Source organism: Cibotium barometz, chromosome 31 (genome assembly GCF_041138505.1).
Source record: "Cibotium barometz isolate CiBa-2024 chromosome 31, ASM4113850v1, whole genome shotgun sequence".
In the NCBI taxonomy this organism is placed as follows: domain Eukaryota; kingdom Viridiplantae; phylum Streptophyta; class Polypodiopsida; order Cyatheales; family Cibotiaceae; genus Cibotium; species Cibotium barometz.
This window is the reverse complement of record NC_141076.1, coordinates 37,958,960-37,978,295: the sequence shown is the minus strand read 5'-3', so window position 1 is coordinate 37,978,295 and position 19,336 is coordinate 37,958,960.

Here is a 19,336-nt window from a genome sequence, read left to right as displayed (position 1 = left end):
CTTTTAAAATGACGACATAAAAATTATATGAAGTTACAAATTATGTGATGCTATATTCGATAAATTACGTTGAAATTGTTATCTTCACGAATTGTGAATGCTATATTTAATAAATTGCATTGAAGTTGTTATCTTTAGAATTCAAGATTTTTTTTGGCTTCAACGCTAACTCCGTTTCGTGCTTGTGTAGCCGGGCGGCGTCATTAGCAAAGTCCGGGAATAGCCCAAGGTATCCCTCATACCATTGGGAGAATAAGGATCGCCGATTGAGGCGAGAGATTATGAGGCTACCTAGTTCTGAGGGCCCAGGCTAGTGCGGTAAATAAACCCACCCTAGTGTGCAGACATCCCTCTGAGGGGCGGGGGGATCGAGCGATGGAGCCTGAGAGGGTGACAAGCCAGCTTGAGTCCTTGCCGCGCGGCCGACGATGAGGTGTATCGTCCCATAGGGTTTTGCCCAGCATGTAGAGGCTGGAAGGCCGAATTCTAGATCATCGGCAGTATAAGAATAAGAGAGCCGATTTGGCTTGTATGGAATTGGTTCATGTATAAACTTTTTATATAATATATCTTGTCTTTGGTATGATTGCATTGTGTAAAAAGGCTATTTTAACGAACCTTGTGAAAAGGGCCTTAATTAAGGAACATGTTTATTTATGTCAAATAGTGTGGTAGAATTAATTAGAAAACAAATTGATGCGTGAGTAGGGTGGAAAGTGGGAGGATGGAATGCCCCGACGGCACCATCCTACAGACGGGTGGACCCGATTAGTCGGGTAGCTTTCCAACAGATTAAGTGAAAGCCCTACATTAGATAAGTAGGTTCTTTGGCAACTCTATTCTAGAAGACTAGGCCAGCGCGGCGGCTGTGCCTTGCATAAGATGAGGAAAAAAGGGTTGCCTCTAGAAATCAAGTCTAGTAGTTGCCCAATTTATGGTCAATTGCCCTATGGGTGATTTGATGTTTAGAAGATTACGCTCCCCCTGCGGGATAGAACTAGGTCTAACCTATGAATCGTATCCTTGAATCTCTACATGGTCAAGGTGTCGATGAATAGGAAATTTTCTCCAAGTTAAGACTTACTGGACTATCTTAAGTGTTTCCCCCATTGTAGAAAGGGGGGAACCTTACAAGTGTGACCTCTCCAAAGCATCCCCCAAAGAAAAGAGTAAAGAGTATGTCTTGTCAGCCTTGTTGTGATTCTCCAAACTACATCGACTCATGTGGAGGACAAGGAAGAACTACAGTAGAAGCCCTAAGCCCACCACCACCATTTCCTCCATTCCCACAAGAACTGACTATCCTTGAAGTGCACAAAGATGTCACAAAGCCAACCATGCTACTCCAAGATCCTTGAAGCCCAAAGCGGTGAGAGTTGGCGAATCCATTCGAGCTAGAGGATTTCATTGCATGAGTTAGAACCTGCACCTCCAATGAGCTCATTACGAGGGGTATATTAATTCAAAAAAGTTACATATTTACATTTATAGGAGGGATTTTTTAAAACCAACTTTGAAAAAAAACCTTAAGTTCATAAAGAAAAAGGAGTCATTTCATTCATAAAAGTAAGTGTAAGGGGTTTTATAAATACCCCTTGAACACACATGATACATAAAATTTCTGAGACGTGAACCACCCAAGAAATTTCTAAGAGGTGAACCCCCCAAGAAACCACTATACCACATGCCAATAAAATGAAGATTCAAGGCCATGGAGATCCATGCAAGACGTGCTCAAAACTCACACTTTATTTAGAATTTTCCTTACTTCAACAAGTTACGACTGTAAATGTATGGCAAACAATTCCAAATACTACCATCGTAGCATTATGCATTACTATCATTGTCTCCATTGTGCTGCCTATTGCCTTCCCTTGTATAGGTTGTGAGGCGAATCTTGAGCCCAATCCAAAAATAATGTAAAGGCAAATGAAATGTACATAAAATATTGTAAATTGGATCCTAGTTGGTAAAAGCAACGCATGGAAACCAAGTGGAAATGCACCGCTATGAAGAAGAAGATAGGCTAATAGAATTGTCCACCCCAACCACAAGAACTAACCTTATGGATATGTATGGAACCTTGTGAAAGAAGTGGCCATTGCATGACCACTTGCAACTAGTGAGCTAGCTATTGCAAGATGTACAGTTAAGTGAGAAGTGAACTGCTGCATGGGTAGTATGGTTGCAGGGTAGTTAAGTAATAGGTGCATAGGAGAAATTGTGGCATAGGAGCAAATTAGAGGAGAAATTGTGGGAGAGAGAAGAAATTTGAGAAAGCCAAGGGATTTAATGATTTTGTAGCAGCTCTAGGAAAGCTAGTTTGGATTTGTTTTATTGGGGATGCGATGCAGGATTTGATTGAGAAAGCTTGGGTTTAGCCAGAGCAGAGGATGCCAGGGAGATACACGTTATTATAAGAGGTTGGTGCCCTAAGACCTCTGAAGATCTGCATCTCTATTAGAATTTGTTCCAGCCCAAGGTTTTGCTTAGTTGGTCTCCATTGTGTTTGATGGTGGAAGCTTGCAGAGGGTAGCTGCAATAATGTTCAGATACTTGTTCCTATGGAATTGAAGATAAAATCTTGTTGGGACAATCCTATGAGGTGGACCCCCCTTGTTCTTATTGCTTTCTCTCTTTTTTGTTAATACCCTAGGTCTTAGGGTTGTTGAGACTGGCTGAATTATCATCTATATGTAATAGGCTCCTTATGTTTTTTTGGGATGGATGCATTGATTATGCTTTATTTTTGTAGTCTGGTTTGATATTGTATTTGAAAGAATATATGTGTGAGTGAGGATCTAAGGTCTGGTGAATAAGTTTTGAATTAGAAAGCTTAGATTTTGACTCAATAGGTTTAGGTTAAATTAGACTTAGTGAGCTATGTGCTTGGATCAACCAGTTGATGTCATTGAAGAAAGTATTTGGTCTTGTTTAAAGCCTGTGAAATCTGGACTGACAATCTGAACGTAGGCGGAAGTGATTCTGATACATTGGGGACTGGATGGTCTGTGTGAGTAGCTAAGGGCTATGTTAGGCTAGGAATTAATCAACTTGGATTAGTTGAGGACCAATAGAAGTAGTTGCGGGTGTAAAAGGGTATATTAGTTCTGAATATATATATATGTGTGTGTGTATGTGTGTGTGTGTGTGTGGAGAGTTATGGGTTTTTGACTGATTTCAGCCACTCAGCATCGAAAAAGTAAAGTTCAGGAGGAAAAAGTTATAGAGTCAGCAAGCTGAGTCAGTAGCTACTATCAGCCTTAGATGTGTAAAACTAAGTCTTGATGTGATTTACGTTTTTTAGAGTGACTGAAGGTGCTAGAGAAAATTGGAAGGGTTCATGAATTATTCAGAACTGAGTCAGTTGGGACGGTTGTGTCAGAATCCAATCTCAATAGAAGGGTTCATGAATTATTCAGAACTGAGTCAGTAGTAGCTACTATCATCCTTAGATGTGTAAAACTAAGTCTTGATGTGATTTAGGTTTTTTAGAGTGACTGAAGGTGCTAGAGAAAATTGGAAGCGTTCATGAATTATTGAGAAATGAGGACGGTTGTGTCAGAATCCAATCTCAGCAGAAGGTTAGCAAGGGACTGCTAATAGGTTTTGTGAGGTTCACGGGAATTTTTTTGAAGATTGTTGAAGTTGGAGGAACTTTGAGGAAGCTTGGAGGACATTCTTTGGGCTGGGGTCAGCAACCTAAATCTGAACTAGTATGCACTTAGAATTGGTTAGTTGAGTGTCAACTAGGGGTGTTTTTAGTCAGCAAGTTGAGTGTCAACTAGGGGTGTTTTTAGTCAGCAAGTTGTCAGCTCTGAAGGTTAGAAGATCATAGCTATGTAAAGTCACAAAATTGACCTAGGATGACAATTGGAGGATTTAGTTGAGTTGGTTTGGGGTGTGAAGAGGTGTTTCGAGGTGTTGAAGGGTTGAGGATAGGTGCAAAGTTGATTAGTGCCCTTGGTGCTGGGATTTTAGTGTCCCGTAATTATGATCCCTTTACATTTTCTTCTTATGTATCTATTGGTGGTGTTATAGAGGCCATCACCTAGTAACCTCACATGCTTTGGGGCCCCCATTGAAGATCAAAAGGTTCTTCTTTAGGGATTTAGTCAACAGGTTGGAATCCACTTGTTGGTGATCAACTCAAGACAAATGGCTAGATTTGGATTTGATCTGTTCCTTAGGGAAGTTTCAGAGTTGGTAGCTTTGAGGAGAAATAGAGATGATGATGCTTTCAAGTTGAAGCTGGTGAGTTTGATGTTGGAAGATGCAATCAAGGAGTGGTTTGATTATGAGGCCATAGATGCTGAGAAAGGAAGTTGGAATGGGTTGACATAAGCCCTGAGGAGAAGATATGGAAAGGTAGATAGTCTTGAAGACTTGTGGAGACAACTGAATAGGTTGAACCAAGGAGAGGATAAAGAGGTGTCAGATTTTGTGCATAGGTTTGAAGCTACATGAAGAAAGATTCTCAAGACCTTGGGAGAGAACTAGGTTCTCCTCTTGACTTTCTGAAGAAGGACAAGTTTATTGGAGTGCTGCATGGAGATATCAAAGAGAAGGTGGAGTGCTGCATGGAGATATCAAAGAGAAGGTGGAGGTGAAAGACCCACACACATGTTAAGATATCGAGCTCATCTAGTGAGGTGGTGGACAACACTGATGACCCGCCTGGGGGATAGGCCCCACACTTACACCACTGGCATGGTTGGTGAGATAATGGGTGATAGTATGTGGCCAGTGGGATGAAAAGCTATGTGATAGCCATTCTAGAGACTAGCATAGTTATAGCGCCAGCTCATTTAGTTGGGTTCACACTATAGAGAACCCTACTATGTATTTGGTTGAGTACCTTTTCATATGGTGTACTCTTATCTTTGTATATGGTGTGTTGATTGTTGTGTGAAGAAGAAGAAGATTTTTAGCCTCTCACCTTGTGTGTTCTCTTTTAGGGTTTTGTGAGTGTGTGTGTGCTTTTGCAAGAGCTCAAGCTCTCTTCTCCCCTGTATCTTTTCATGGTATCAGAGCCTGGTTCATGCTAAGGGGCTAAGCTACAAGCAAGAGAAGCACAGGAAGGGGTATGAGGGTAAGAGCTTCATCTACTCTTTCCTATTTGTGTTAGTGACTACACCCTTATCGGGAGCTCTATGGGAGGCACCGGCAAACAATCTCTGATTGAGGAGCTTTCTTCGTAGGAGTAAAGCTATAGGGCAACTAAACTATCCTATCGAATAAATTTTTTGGGCCGAAAATGCGTTTCGGGCATGATAGGATCTCCGTTTTTCAGAAAGCAAGCGATTTCGAGCACTGCGTGGCTAAGTCATCGATTCTCTACAGAAAACTCTGTTTTAAGAACTGCAGGAAGATAGATTGGTTGTGAAAACATTGTGTGTGCTGCTGCAAGGAGGTCAACAGTTGCCCTTGGGTGTATGTATGCACATTCAAATCACTGGTTGTGACATTTGAGTGTAGTACAGTACCGCTGCAGAAAATACAGCAGTTTGTGCACGACAAACCAGAGTGTTGTTTTTGGTAAATTTGTGTGTGGCAAAATGTCAAATGATGGCATAAACCAGATTGTTGCTAAGAAGCTTTATAAGAACAACTTCCATGCTTGGAGGTTTAGGTTGATAAATTTCCTGATGGGAAAGGGTTACTGGGACTCTATAGAAGGTGAGCACATGAAGAGGCACCGGAGATACCGGAGATCAATCCGACTATTTCAGATGTGAAAGAGTTCAAGGATTGGAACCAAGGAGCTAGAAAAGTTATGTATTGGCTCTCTATCAGTATACAACAAGACACCATAATTGGGCACATACAGGATGCCAAGTTGTTGCGTGACGAGTGGTGATCAATGCAAGGATGCAACACAAAGATGGAAGCAGGAAAACAAGAGACTTGACATTCTTATTTAGGGATCTTGTAGAGAATTCCAAGTTGTAGGTGAGTGTGGGAGTGGGCTTGAGAATAATCCCACATGGGAAATTTTGGGAGTTTTAGGAGTTTTAGTATAAATAGTGGCTCATTTGAGAGCTCACACACACTTTGGGCTAAGTTCATGCAAGAGCTCCTTTGAGAGAGCTACTCTCCCTCTTCTCCATAGAGGTGAAGACTCTTCTCTCACCCCATCTACATCTTTGTATGAGATAAATCTCTTCATTGAACACTATATTCATGAGTTTGGGAATTTCCCAACTCCCATTTTTTGAATACTAAAAAGGTGGGACCTGGATAACATGCCTATAAGTTTCTCAAAACCATATCATGTGACCTATTGTTGGAAAGCGCTTGGAAAATGGAATCTAGTGAGCTATAGAGCGCTCAATTTGGAGTAACAGTGTTCAAGTTATGATCAATCCAAAGATTTGACCACGTGTCCCAAACTACTGGGAAATTCCCATATTCCCCAATATGGTGTTATTGAATCAATAGCAATGTCATGAGTCTTTCTCATCCTCTTCTCTAATCATTTTACTCTTATGCATGCTTTTAGTATTTCGTTTTTGTGTATGTGGGCTGATTTGAAGCTTTCATGGAAGCTTCATGCTTGAGTGTGTGCATGCTTGTAGGAAGATAGGAGTGGAGTGAGGTCTTTCTCTTTTCTTGTGTGCATAGTGATTGTGTTCCTCTTGCTTGTATTTGTGAATGAATGGGTGTGTAGGAATGAGGGCAAGTGGAGCTTGTGTGTGTGCTTAATCTAGTGTCATGTGATGGTAGCCATAGGAATCTCTCCTTTAGAGGATAAGCTTTCGTGCACCTAACCGGATTGAGTCCCTAGCGCGAAAGGAGTGCTTGCATTCCATTGGAGCTAGGCATTACCTCTACTCGCCTGTATTTCATCATAGGGAGATAAGGGCCTTTCCATTGGTGCCGCTGTCGGGGATACGACCTACGGTTGGTTGAGGACCCTTGGCAGCCATTACATTCTAAACATCATTAGGAGTAGGATAATTAGACCCTTGCAATAAAGAGAAACCATCGCTCCCATTGCCTCCATCGCAAAAAAGGCTCATGACGTTGGGTATTACATGTGCCTCACTTCCTCAGTGAGTGAGGAGATCGTGCAAAGGCCACTAGCCATTCAATGGGGTAGTTCGGCTACCTGTGAGATACCTGGCAAATAGGCCCTCTATCCAGCTAGCAGGCGAAGAGTTTATTGGCCAAGGTAGATGCTGCCAGAGCTGCGAGTCTTCTTCGGCGCCATCATTTGAACGCGTGCGAGCTCATTGGCGGGCTTCAGCAGAGCTTGGCCACTGAAGACAGTGGAGGAGAGGGCGGCGGTGGCAGCAGTAGCCATGGCAATAACGGAGAACGGCTAAGTGGGGAGGCGATAAGAAGGTTTTTGATTAGCTGGGCAGCGCAAAACCAACCTCCTCCACCTGGCACAGCTTCCTTTAGATATGTGGAATATGAGAATCCTAAATTAGGTATGGAGATGGTTAGCTCTCAACCATACTACATCGAAGTGGAGCATCCTCTTGTCGAACCCTACTTTGAGAACCCAACCGGACCAAGCCTAGTTCAAGACTTTAATGGAGACCCAAGCTCTTTGATGCTTATAGGATTTCAGCCAACCAAGACTCAAGGTTATCCAGGACCATATCCTACAAAGAGACTATACCCCACGCAACAAACAGGACCATGCTACGAATGTGGTGGACCACATTGAGTGAGAGAATGTCCAAACAAGAAACGACCCCTCTTAGCTACTAACATAGGCACAACATCTACGTTTCCACCTATAGAGAGGTTTTGCCAAGGGTGTAGCATTGACCATCTACCAAAGGATTGCTTGTTGAAGCCTACGGATCCGGCAGCACAAAAAGCTAAAGCATCCCTCAACTATGTTGAAGTGATTCCATCACCCACGACATCTGAGGAGGAGAACGAATTAGTGTCGCTAAGAGTAGTGACTAGAGCCCAAGCGCAAAAGAATGTCAAAGAGGTTGTTGAGAAACCCTCTCAGATTAAGGCTCTATCCAAAGATGGAAAAGAGAGAAAGAAATTAACTCGACGTAAACCACGCAGCAAGGGGAGTAACAAGTCGAAGGAGCAGAAGAGCTCTGATGGAGGAAACTCTATCCCAAAAGAGCTAGAAGGAATGTTGAAAACGAAACAAATAGGAGAGAAAACTCAAAATGAGCAAAAGGGAAAAGAATCCGAGTCTGAGGAAAGCTCAGAAGGATCAGTCCTTGTGGACAAGGTGTACAAGCCTTTAGATGCAGTGCTTCAAGCGTATAATAGTAGGATCACAGCTTTGACCGAGCTGCCTAAGAAGCTGCAGGAATATCCCAACCCTCGTGAAGAGACAATCAACTTGGATATCCATAAGCAGTTTATTAGGGATACTCAAACTCTAATAGATGGCCCACCACCTATGTACGCAAGAGGACCTGCTTCTCTGAAGCCTAACTTAGAGACGATACCAGAAGCCACGCCAAGCATGGAAAAGGGAAGTGAAGTTGTGACTCTACATTTCCCAGAAATGCCTGAAGGAGATGATTTACCTCATACCAATGCAAAAGAGTTAAAACCATTGACTACCGCGGATTTTGGAGATGAAATTCCTGAAATAGAGAAAGCAGTAGCAAGGGAGATGTGGGAAGCGGTGTAAAAACAAGTTGAGGATCTAGCATCTTCTAACAAGTCACCACCGTTCTCTATAGTAGAAATCTCGAATCAAAGGGTTCAAGAATTAGATGCTTTATCTCTACCAGATGATGCTCAGACTATTGTCTCAGCTCGGAGCAACAAGCTCACATGCAAGACACTGCCCTCATATTTAGGACCGTACGAAGCACATAGCCAAATCATGCGAGTACCATCAATGAGATGACAACCTCATCAGGAACGAGACATAGGGAGTTTGCAAGCTTTAATGTCGGCACCAGTTACGTGTACCATTTCACTCGCAGAGTTCTTAAAGCTTAGGCCAAGATTGTGGGGAGAAGTGGCTACACAATTAACTGAGCAAGGATTGTGGAACCAGAACATCCAGGTTAAGGAGTTGTTGAAGGCAAAGGCTTCTGAGCTAATGCTTAAGCAAACAATTTTGGTTCCTGTGGAACAAAGTTGGCAAGCATTGTGAAGACGATGAAGAAAATACTACGCTTCCTGTGGAGATCAACAAGATTGAATCTATAGCTATTCTAGATAGCGGAGCAGGGGTGAGTATAGCAACAAAAACTATATGGGAAATGTGGGGAAAACCTGCAATTAGAAGTACAAGGATGAGTTTGCAATTGGCAGACGGAAATCTAGAGTCCCATAGGATTGCTTGAGAACATTATAGTCAAGTCATGTGGCATTGAGTACGAACATACCTTTGCTATTGTAGACTTTGGCAAGAACACAAATTACAAAGTGATCCTAGGAAGGCCATTCATGCACCAATTCAAAATGATTCAAGATTGGGGTTACAATTACTTGTACCTCAGACATGAGAATGTAACCCACGAGTGTGAATCTGAAAAACCATGCTTATCGAGATGTGATGCACTCTCCTGTGGGATGACTTTGACTCCGCTTCTTCAGAAGCATCGGGAGCAACTATCTCTGAAGGAAGAGCTGATCTATGGATCTGTGGAGCATCTTGTCGAGACTTACAACCTGGAAATGTTACCATAGACAGAAGTGTGACGGATGAGGCATATATCCCTATACATTTTGTCGAGACTTACAACCTGGAAATGTTACCATAGACAGAAATGTTACCATAGACAGAAGTGTGACGGATGAGGCATATATCCCTATACATTTTCCTGAGAACTTGATAGATCCCCTAGAATGGAACCATGTTTTAGCTACCATAGACACTTGTGCATTGCCAAGGCAAACACAGTTCTGTGATCCAGATGGGTATGACATTATTCCCGTAAGAATGCTAAGACCAATCTATGCAGAGGGACCTCCAGAAGCCCCTAGCAAACAAATCATTATTGCTAGGAGATATGGTATCTGTAGAGGAATTATCCCCTCTTGAGTACAGCTCAGATGACGAAGGAGATGAGGATAGATGCTTAGAATCCTCTAATGAGAAGGATTCTGATGATGATGCCATAGTCCCTGAATCAGAGTTAGAGAAGATAAGATTGTTGTTAAAGGGCAGAGAGGTCTTGCTGAGTATTCCTAGTGACAAACCGAAACGTAAGTTTTGCAAGAGTCACCAGAAGTTTCGCAAACAGGAAGTCAAGGAAAAGAGACAACAACAACAAAAAGAAAGAGATGTGGATAAAGAGGACTTTATTCCACCTCCAATCTTTGTAGGGAACCTTTGTAGGGAAGAACGAGTACTTGTACTACTTGGGAGCTGATGATTGCATCAAAGACGAGATGAAATGGAGATACAGCTTTCAATTAGTGCAAAAGCTAAACGAGAAGGAGAGTGACAACCCAAAACCGAAGCTAAAATCTGAGGCTTCAGTGCATTCAGTCAAGACTGAACAAAGCACCATGACGAGAGTGGAGCGTAAAGCTCTAGTGCAAGAATGGAAGAGAATGCTAAAAGTAGCATGGTCTTCCATGAGTGATAACTCAGAGGAAGAAGAGGATACCACAAATATCCCCTCAAACTTCAAGAAATTCACCATACAAGATCGGAAAATAGTCTTGCAACAACCTATTCGGGCGACAAAAACCTGAGGAACAAGGAGTTTCCTATGATGGCCCTGAGGATGCTAAGAAAATAGACTTGGCAGAACCAAGCGAAGAGCCACGTAACGTGTAGATTGCCACCACAGACTTAACCCAAGCGGAGGAAGAATTGCTAATCTCTACTCTAAGAGAGTATCGAGATATATTTGCTTGGAGTTACAAAGACCTTAAGGGGGTAGATCCAAAGATCTGCCAGCATACAATTCCCATGCGAGAAGATGCCAAGCCGTCCAAGCAGTGTCCTTACACGTATAACGATAATTTTGCCAAAAAGATCAAAGAAGAGATTGACAAGCTGTTAGCGGCTGAATTTATTTATGAGATTGAACATACAGAATGGGTTTCACCGATTGTGGTAGTACCTAAGAAGAATGGAAAACTACGAGTATGTGTCAATCTAAGGAAAGTAAATGCTGCTACTATCCGGGACCACTATCCGCTTCCACTCATTGATCATGTATTGGAGAGGGTAGCTGGTAAGAAGGCATACAGTTTTCTTGATGGATTTTTGGGCTACAACCAGGTATCTATTGATCCCAAGGATCAACACAAAACTGCATTTGCTACAGAATGGGGAGTGTTTGCATATAGAGTCATGCCTTTTGGTTTGACTAACGCTCTAGCCACCTTTCAGAGGATGATGAGCCATGCGTTCAAAGAATACCTGCAATTATTTCTTGAAATATTCATGGATGACGTGTGTGCATTCCATCGATAGAGAAGAACACATAGAGCATCTCAAAAAAATCTTTGAGAAACGCAGAGTGTATCGCATATGCCTTAACCCTGATAAATGCAAGTTTATGGTTAGGCAAGGGAAGATTCTAGGCCACATTGTGTCTAGGAATGGTATATCTACAGATGCGGAGAAGATAGCTGTTATTGTTGAGCTACCTAGACCTTACAATGCAAAAGGGGTACAAGTTTTCATGGGTCGTTGCGGCTACTATTGTAGATTTATCTACATGTACGCTGAAATAGCATGGCCATTGTACACACTCCTTGTTGTATTTGAATGGATAGAGGATTGTGAAGAAGCCTTTAAAAAGCTGAAGAAAGCATTAGTGACGGCACCTATTCTCAGGTCGCCGGATTGGGATAATTTATTCCATGTACATATAGATGCTTCGGCTTTTGCAATTGGCTGTATTTTAGCTCTACCAGGCGAGAACAAAATGGACTTTCCAGTCTCATATGCTAGCCGCCAGTTGAATAGTGCTGAAAAGAATTATACCACCACGGAAAGAGAAGGCTTAGCTATGATCTATGCTGTGAAGAAGTTTCGGCATTAGCTTTTGGCCAACAAATTTGCATTCTTCGTAGATCATCAAGCTTTGCTTTACCTTGTGAACAAGCCATGTGCAACCGGAAGGATTGTACACTGGTTTGTTATTCTACTTGAATTTGAATTTGAAGTAGCGGTAAAGAAGGGAAAAATGCATCAGCAGCCGACTGATCATATTTCTAGGATAACTTCAGGAGAAGCACCCATTGGTGTAGATGATGATATTCCTGACGCTACTCTATTCTTGGTTGAGATAGCACCAAGATGGGAAGAACCCATCATTCAAGTTTTAACGACAGGATTTGTTAACTCCATTAGTCCCACCAATGAAAAGATAATGACCTTAGAGCATTGTGCTCCTTCTAAGCTTCTTTTTGGACGATTGTATAAATTGGGAAAAGATGGAATACTCCGTCTATGCCCTGACCCTGATCAATATAATGAGATTATCTCATATGTCCACGTGAGCTTAGGAGGCATACATGTCTCTGGAAAGGATACGGTTAAAAGAGTTTTGTGGGAAGGATATTGGTGGCCAACACTTCATGCTGATACAGAAGAGTACGTACAGAATTGTAAAACTTGTCAACAAAGGAAACCCATTCCTCATGTGACTCTGTTTTATATTTCAACAACACCCAATTGGAGTTTATACATTGTGAAGTATTTGACGCAAGGTCATACGGACGATAAGATGCCTAGGCATAGAAAGAGAGCCATAGAGGTAGAAGCAGTGAGTTTTCAGATTATTAAAGGCCAGTTGTACAAAAGGGGCAAAGATGGAAACGTACGGACTTGTGTTTGTGAGAGTGACTACCTTAGCGTATTGACTCATGCACATTCAAGAGTTGGGGATGGACATTTCTGTGGAGAAACAACTGCCAAACTTATACTATGGTCAGGACTATGGTGGCCTATGCTTTTTCATGATGCAACAGAGTATGTCAAACGATGTGATCAATGTCAAAGAGCCAAACCTCCTACCAAGTATGAGGACATGCCATTGAGACCAATTATGGGGGTTAGAGCTTTTGCAAAATGGGGAATTGATTTTGTGGGACCGATTAAACCACCAGCATGCCATACACATGCTGAGTATATCATTGTAGCCACAGATTATCTTACGAAGTGGGTAGAAGCAAAAGCCACAGTAAAAGACGTTGCTAGGACCACTGTAAAGTTTTTATACGAACATGTGTTTACACACTACGGTTTACCTATTGAGATTGTGAGTGACCAAGGTGTGCATTTTGTTAATGAAGTCATTGCCTTTCTTTTGGAAGACTTTATGGTCATCCATAAGAGGTCAGCGCCTTATCACCCGCAAGCAAATGGTGAAGCTGAGAGCACAAACAAGACTTTGCACTGCGCTTACAAAGATTGTTGAGGGACATAGAACAGATTGGGAACAGAAACTTCACTCAGTTCTATGGGCTTACCGAATTGCTTACAAAATGTCCATAGGCAAGACACCTTTCAATCTAGTTTTTGGATTGGATGCTATCCTTCCGATAGAATTTATTATACCTACACTTCGAGTTGCAAAACAACTTGAGTGGACGGATCATGAATTCTCTACACGGATCGATGAATTGGAGAGGCTAGATGAAGACAGGCTATTGGCAGTCATTGGCATGTATGCTGAAAAATGACGCCAAAAGCGTTGGCATGATACGCATGTGAAGAAAGGTCACTTCAGGGAGAGGTGATCTAGTGTTGCTTTACACATTGAAGAAACAAAAACGCAAGCTGAAAATGCGAGGACTTGGTCCATTTGTAATCAACGAGCTTAGTGGAGTGGTGCAGTAAGGTTGGAAACCTTAGATGGAGAGCCAATGACTAACTTCATCAATGGTAGCCGCTTGAAGCGCTATGAAGAACCTCTAACAGATGATATGCTGATACGCATACATGCTAGCCAGACACGTAAAAAAGCTCAAGCTTTGTTACAAAGTCAAGCAAAAGAAGAAGCTCAGGCTAGAGTAGCACTAGCACGAGAGCGCCGCAAGGCAGCTATCATGGCCATCCACTTGAATGATGATGAAGACTTTGTAGATCCCTTTCATATTGAAGTAAGGATCCCTACTCAAATAGCATTCTTTGCAGCGTCTGCAGTTATAGATTTGGGAGCCGACTGCAATGTTTTGTCTTATGAAGCGTGGACATCATTAGGCCAACCTTTGCTCACCAATGTATCATTGAACTTCCAGAGTTTCTTTGGTGATGAAACCCCAGCCCTAGGCAAGTGCTGTATTAATATGTCCATTCAGGATCAATCTATGCACGTGACTTTTTATGTTGCTAACAAGAGCCAAGCAGTGGTGGATGTTGTTTTAGGCAAATCATGGATTAGAACCACTAGATGCGGTATGGACTGGAACTCACGACAATACACCTTGTTGGTAAATTTTCTACTCACCTTACAGGATCAAGTGCTTCGGCACTCCCATCTTTTCAAAAGGTGGAGACCATCACTACTGTGATAGAGACAACCTCAAAAGATCCAATGATTTGGGTGAATAATGACAATGACAGTACTCAAGGATGGCATGTGCCAACATCTCTCTTATGCACAAGGCTACGGAAGGGGGGAGGCACTTAGAACTCAAATCTGGTTACCTAAAGCAGCTCGCAAGCCAAGACCCAATGCTGCCAAGGAACATCCAAGGAATACAAAGCTAAAGAGGAGGTTCACCAGAGCCAACAGTTTCACCTCCAACAAGACCACTCCACAACGGTGGATCCCAAAGAAGGTTCTGCAAGCACAAGGCTACTACGAGGGTGCTACTACCTTGTGGCTACAAAAGAAGAATGCAGGGACTACTGCAGCAAAACATAATTATGTTCCTGAATCTACTCAAGAACAAAAGCGATCAATACCACCTCACTTACAGAAAACCAAATCAACACTGGAAACCATGCCTTACCAAGCCTGAAAGAGTCCAGGTGGAAACACAAGCTGACGCGTCAATCAGACATCATCAGAAGGTCTCGAACAGGAAGGGATACTCCAAACTGGCATGGGAAGAAAAAGGCAAGTGGGTACCTTTACTCACTTCTATCTCAGAGGCAACACATCAGAAGGAGGATATTGCAACCGAATCAAGTTCAGAGTCTATTCCTCAAAACACAAGCAATGTCAAAGTTTGTCTTACAAAGCTGACAACTTTCAATCAGGCTCCTACACAAGTAGACTCCCTGACTATCAAGGAAAGAGCGTTCTTCCTACAACTCCAACTATTTGGAATGTCGTCGATATTCTACTCTTTTCCTAATCAAATTACATTACCAGCCAGGCATAGGTGTTAGAGTCGGGCACTCTGAAGTCCCAAGAAAATTTTGAAAGCCCAATGGGATGGCAAGAACACGGTGCCATATGGTTGCCAAAGCTCAGAAGTGTTCAAACATCTCCATTCACACCTCCTCCTATTTGTCCCAATGCATTTCCTATGCCTATCACTAAAATCTCACCACTGACTAAACTTCAATCTCTTGCACGTACTCTGAAATAGGTACCAAAAAGAGTCCAACAAAAAGGAACCTGTGCCATACCTCAACACCCCACAAACAATTTGCATAATGTTACATCCAAAAGCAAACTCATTCTTGAAAGAGCTATCATGCTAAAAAGCTACTTTTTGGCAATTCATCTATCGAATCTATTAGCTCTATTTCCGTCATGCCTGTACATACTAGCATTCTTCATTCAACTTGCATTAAGTAAAAAATCTAAACACTTCTTTATGTGTTGTGTAGAATAACCAAATGGAGACTTGGCTGGACACATGCAGTCCATCTTTGGACCTAGATAGCACTCACCTTGACCATCAAGGGGGCTACAACATTGCACCTTTTCAGACGCACTCCTGATATTTTTTGCCCCAGTAGGTGAGGATTACTGTGGAAGACAATTTGTGGAGTTATACTACCAGCAACATCATCCGTTTCCACACTGTCGTGACTGTGCTCGTATGGTATTGGGGAATGCTTCCCATATATGTTGGCAGTGTCGCACATATTTTCATCACTATGGCACTGGTATGATGCAGAAAATCATGGGGATCACACCCCAACGACATAATCTCTAGGCAATTACGATGCTGCAACGTGGGCCCCAACCAACAAAGACTCCCGGAAGAGGAAAGAGCTCAAACATGGTGCGAGGACACCCTCCTTTGCTAACCCCTCCCATTTTGCAGGTTCTTCTTCCCCATGAATCTACATGTCAGTTTTGGCTCAATGTGAGTGAGTTTTTAGAACGGTTTGAAAACCATAGGTGCCTCTTTAGCCTTCCTACTGTGACCATACCATATGTTAGTAAAGATGCACTTCTTTCCTTGCCATCTTCTCGATGGGTAGGATTACGTTCTGGGTTATCTTTACATCTTGAAGCTATTGATGTCCACCCACCTGAGAATGCAAACATACATCCACCCCCAGTGCAAGACTAGCGCTTGTACTCTCTTAATAAGAACTAGAAGCCAGGGCACTTTTTCCCATTGGGTTTTTTCCCTCGGCCAAATCCGGTGTTTAGCACCAATGTTTCTTATTTTTTGTCTTTTTAATTTTCTTTCTCTTTAGTTTGTTTTGTTGGAATAAAACAGATACAAGCACCAAACTACATCTTCTACTTCAGTACCGCAACCAACTGACAGTCATACAATCAAGTGCAAATAATTCTTCACCAACCAGCGCTTTAACAGAAACAGGTGAACTCATGCCAATCTCTAATGTTTTCTGTATTTTTCTTATTGCTTGATTGTTTATAAATTTCACTTTACTAAGCATGGCAATATGCATCTCCTTTGGTCTATAGTAGGGATAGCATTTAAGTGGCTTTAGACTTGATAGTGTAAGTTTGACTGTAATTATTTTTACCCGTTTAGCAATACAAAGTAATTGGTGTTTTGTGCTAAAGGCAGTGTTCCAGACCTAGGACAAAGAGACTAAATTAATCATAGGACCGTCAGTGGATATCTTGCCCTTACTAGGACATTGCTTAGGGACAATCTAATAAACCTTCCATAACAAAAATTGGCATGACAAAAAGAAAAGAAAAGTGTATATGTTTGTGGCCTATTGCCTTGTTATTCATGGTAGGCGAGGGAGGCCTATACCTTTCCCAGACCAATGACTTATGTGGTAAGAAATAGCCATACCGTGGGTGCGCAAACATACTCTTGAAGAGAGCCCTGTCCAAAAAAAAAACAAAAACAAAAAAAAAACAAAAGAAAGGACAAAAAGGCACCAAGAGAAATGCTTGTCTAATCCAGGATGGTCACCATTATGTTTAAAATATTAAACAAAAACACTAAGCAATATCAAGAGTCTTCCTTAGATTTATTAGTGTCGAACTGACATCTTTGACTTAGCATAGGCTCAGTATACTACTTGATAGTCCCTCGATTAACTGTTGTCTTTTGCCTTCTAGGAAAAGAACAATACATTTGGCATAAAACATTCTTTACTTTAGTTAGCTATAGGTAGTAATTATTAAGGCTTGAACTAACCTATTCAATCTCTACGCTGCTTCAATGTTTCCTTCCTCTAGCTAATTGGACGTTTATTGCCATCTCTTATTCAGTGAAATTTCTTGTTTTGTTATTGTCTGTCAGTACTTTTGCTTTCAAAGAAAAAAAAAAGAACACACAAACCACCTATCATTTTGCTTGCAGGTACAGGAGATGCTATTCTTCATTAGCATCTACGTGCTCGAGGACATGCGCAAAATAGGAAGGGGGGAATGTTGCATGACGAGTGGTGATCAATACAAGGATGCAACACAAAGATAGAAGCAGGAAAACAAGAGACTTGACATTCTTGTTTAGGGCTCTTGTAAAGAGTTCCAAGTTGTAGGTGAGTGTGGGAGTGGGCTTGAGAATAATCCCACATGGGAAGTTTTGGGAGTTTTAGGAGTTTTAGTATAAATAGTGGCTCATTTGAGAGCTCACACACACTTTGGGCTAAGTTCATGCAATAGCTCCTTTGAAAGAGCTACTCTCCCTCTTCTCCATAGAGGTGAAGACTCTTCTCTCACCCCATCTACATCTTTGTATGAGATAAATCTCTTCATTGAATCAATAGCAATGTCATGAGTCTTTCTCATCCTCTTCTCTAATCATTTTACTCTTATGCATGCTTTTAGTATTTTGTTTTTGTGTATGTGGGCTGATTTGAAGCTTTCATGGAAGCTTGATGCTTGAGTGTGTGCATGCTTGTAGGAAGATGGGAGTGGAGTGAGGTCTTTCTCTTTTCTTGTGTGCATAGTGATTGTGTTCCTCTTGCTTGTATTTGTGAATGAATGGGTGTGTAGGAATGAGGGCAAGCTGAGCTTGTGTGTGTGCTTAATCTAGTGTCATGTCATGGTAGCCATAGGCATCTCTCCTTTAGAGGATAAGCTTTCGTGCACCTAACCGGGTTGAGTCCCTAGCACGAAAGGAGTGCTTGCATTCCATTGGAGCTAGGCATTACCTCTACTCGCATGTATTGCATCGTAGGGAGATAAGGGTCTTTCCACAAGTCCCCCAAGGAGACGTGGGACACCTTGGTAAAACTCTATGAAAAATACCAAGGCACAAAAGATACAGTTGAAGAATGAACTTCATACTGTGGAGAAAAAGAGTATGTGTATGAATGACTATGCATTGAAGATTAAGGGTATTGTGGAATCCCTTGCATCTATTGGCATTTCAGTAGATGATGATGATAAGGTGGAAGTCTGTCTACATGGTCTCGGGCCACAATACAAGGCGTTCAAGACGTCTATTTAGACTCGAGAAAACATTCCCAATTTCACAAATTTGGTGTCTATGTTGATTATAGAAGAGAAGAGCTTAGGTGAAGATCAACAGTCTTCACAAAACAAAAAGAGTTCAGTGCAACAGGCCTTCTACACAAGTTTAGGAAGAGGACGAGGTAGAGGAGGTCGTGGATGTGGCCAAGGAGGTGGCCGAATAGGTAATTAGAATTATGGCCGCAGAAGTAACAACAACAGTCCCAGAATTCAGAACAACAACAACACGCAGGTGGAAGAGGCCAATTCACAGACAAGGGGAGTCAAAGAGGTTGTGGAAATTGGCAAAGGCAATACAATGATGCACGTGGATTTTTTTCTTATGGGGGTAAGCTTGGACATGTGCAGGCAGATTGTTATAAGAAGCAGGCTGACATGCAAAATGGAAAATTACAGCAAAACAACTATGCATCCTTGAGCAGAAACAATGAGGATAATGAAAGATTGTTTGTTATGTAGCATGTCGTTAATGCCATGTCTGAAAATGTTGAAGCAACACATAAAGGTGATGTATGGTACGTTGATTCATCAGGTGCTTCGAACCACATGACAAGTCATGGGGAGTGGTTCAAGGAGATGAAAAACCTTGAAAGACC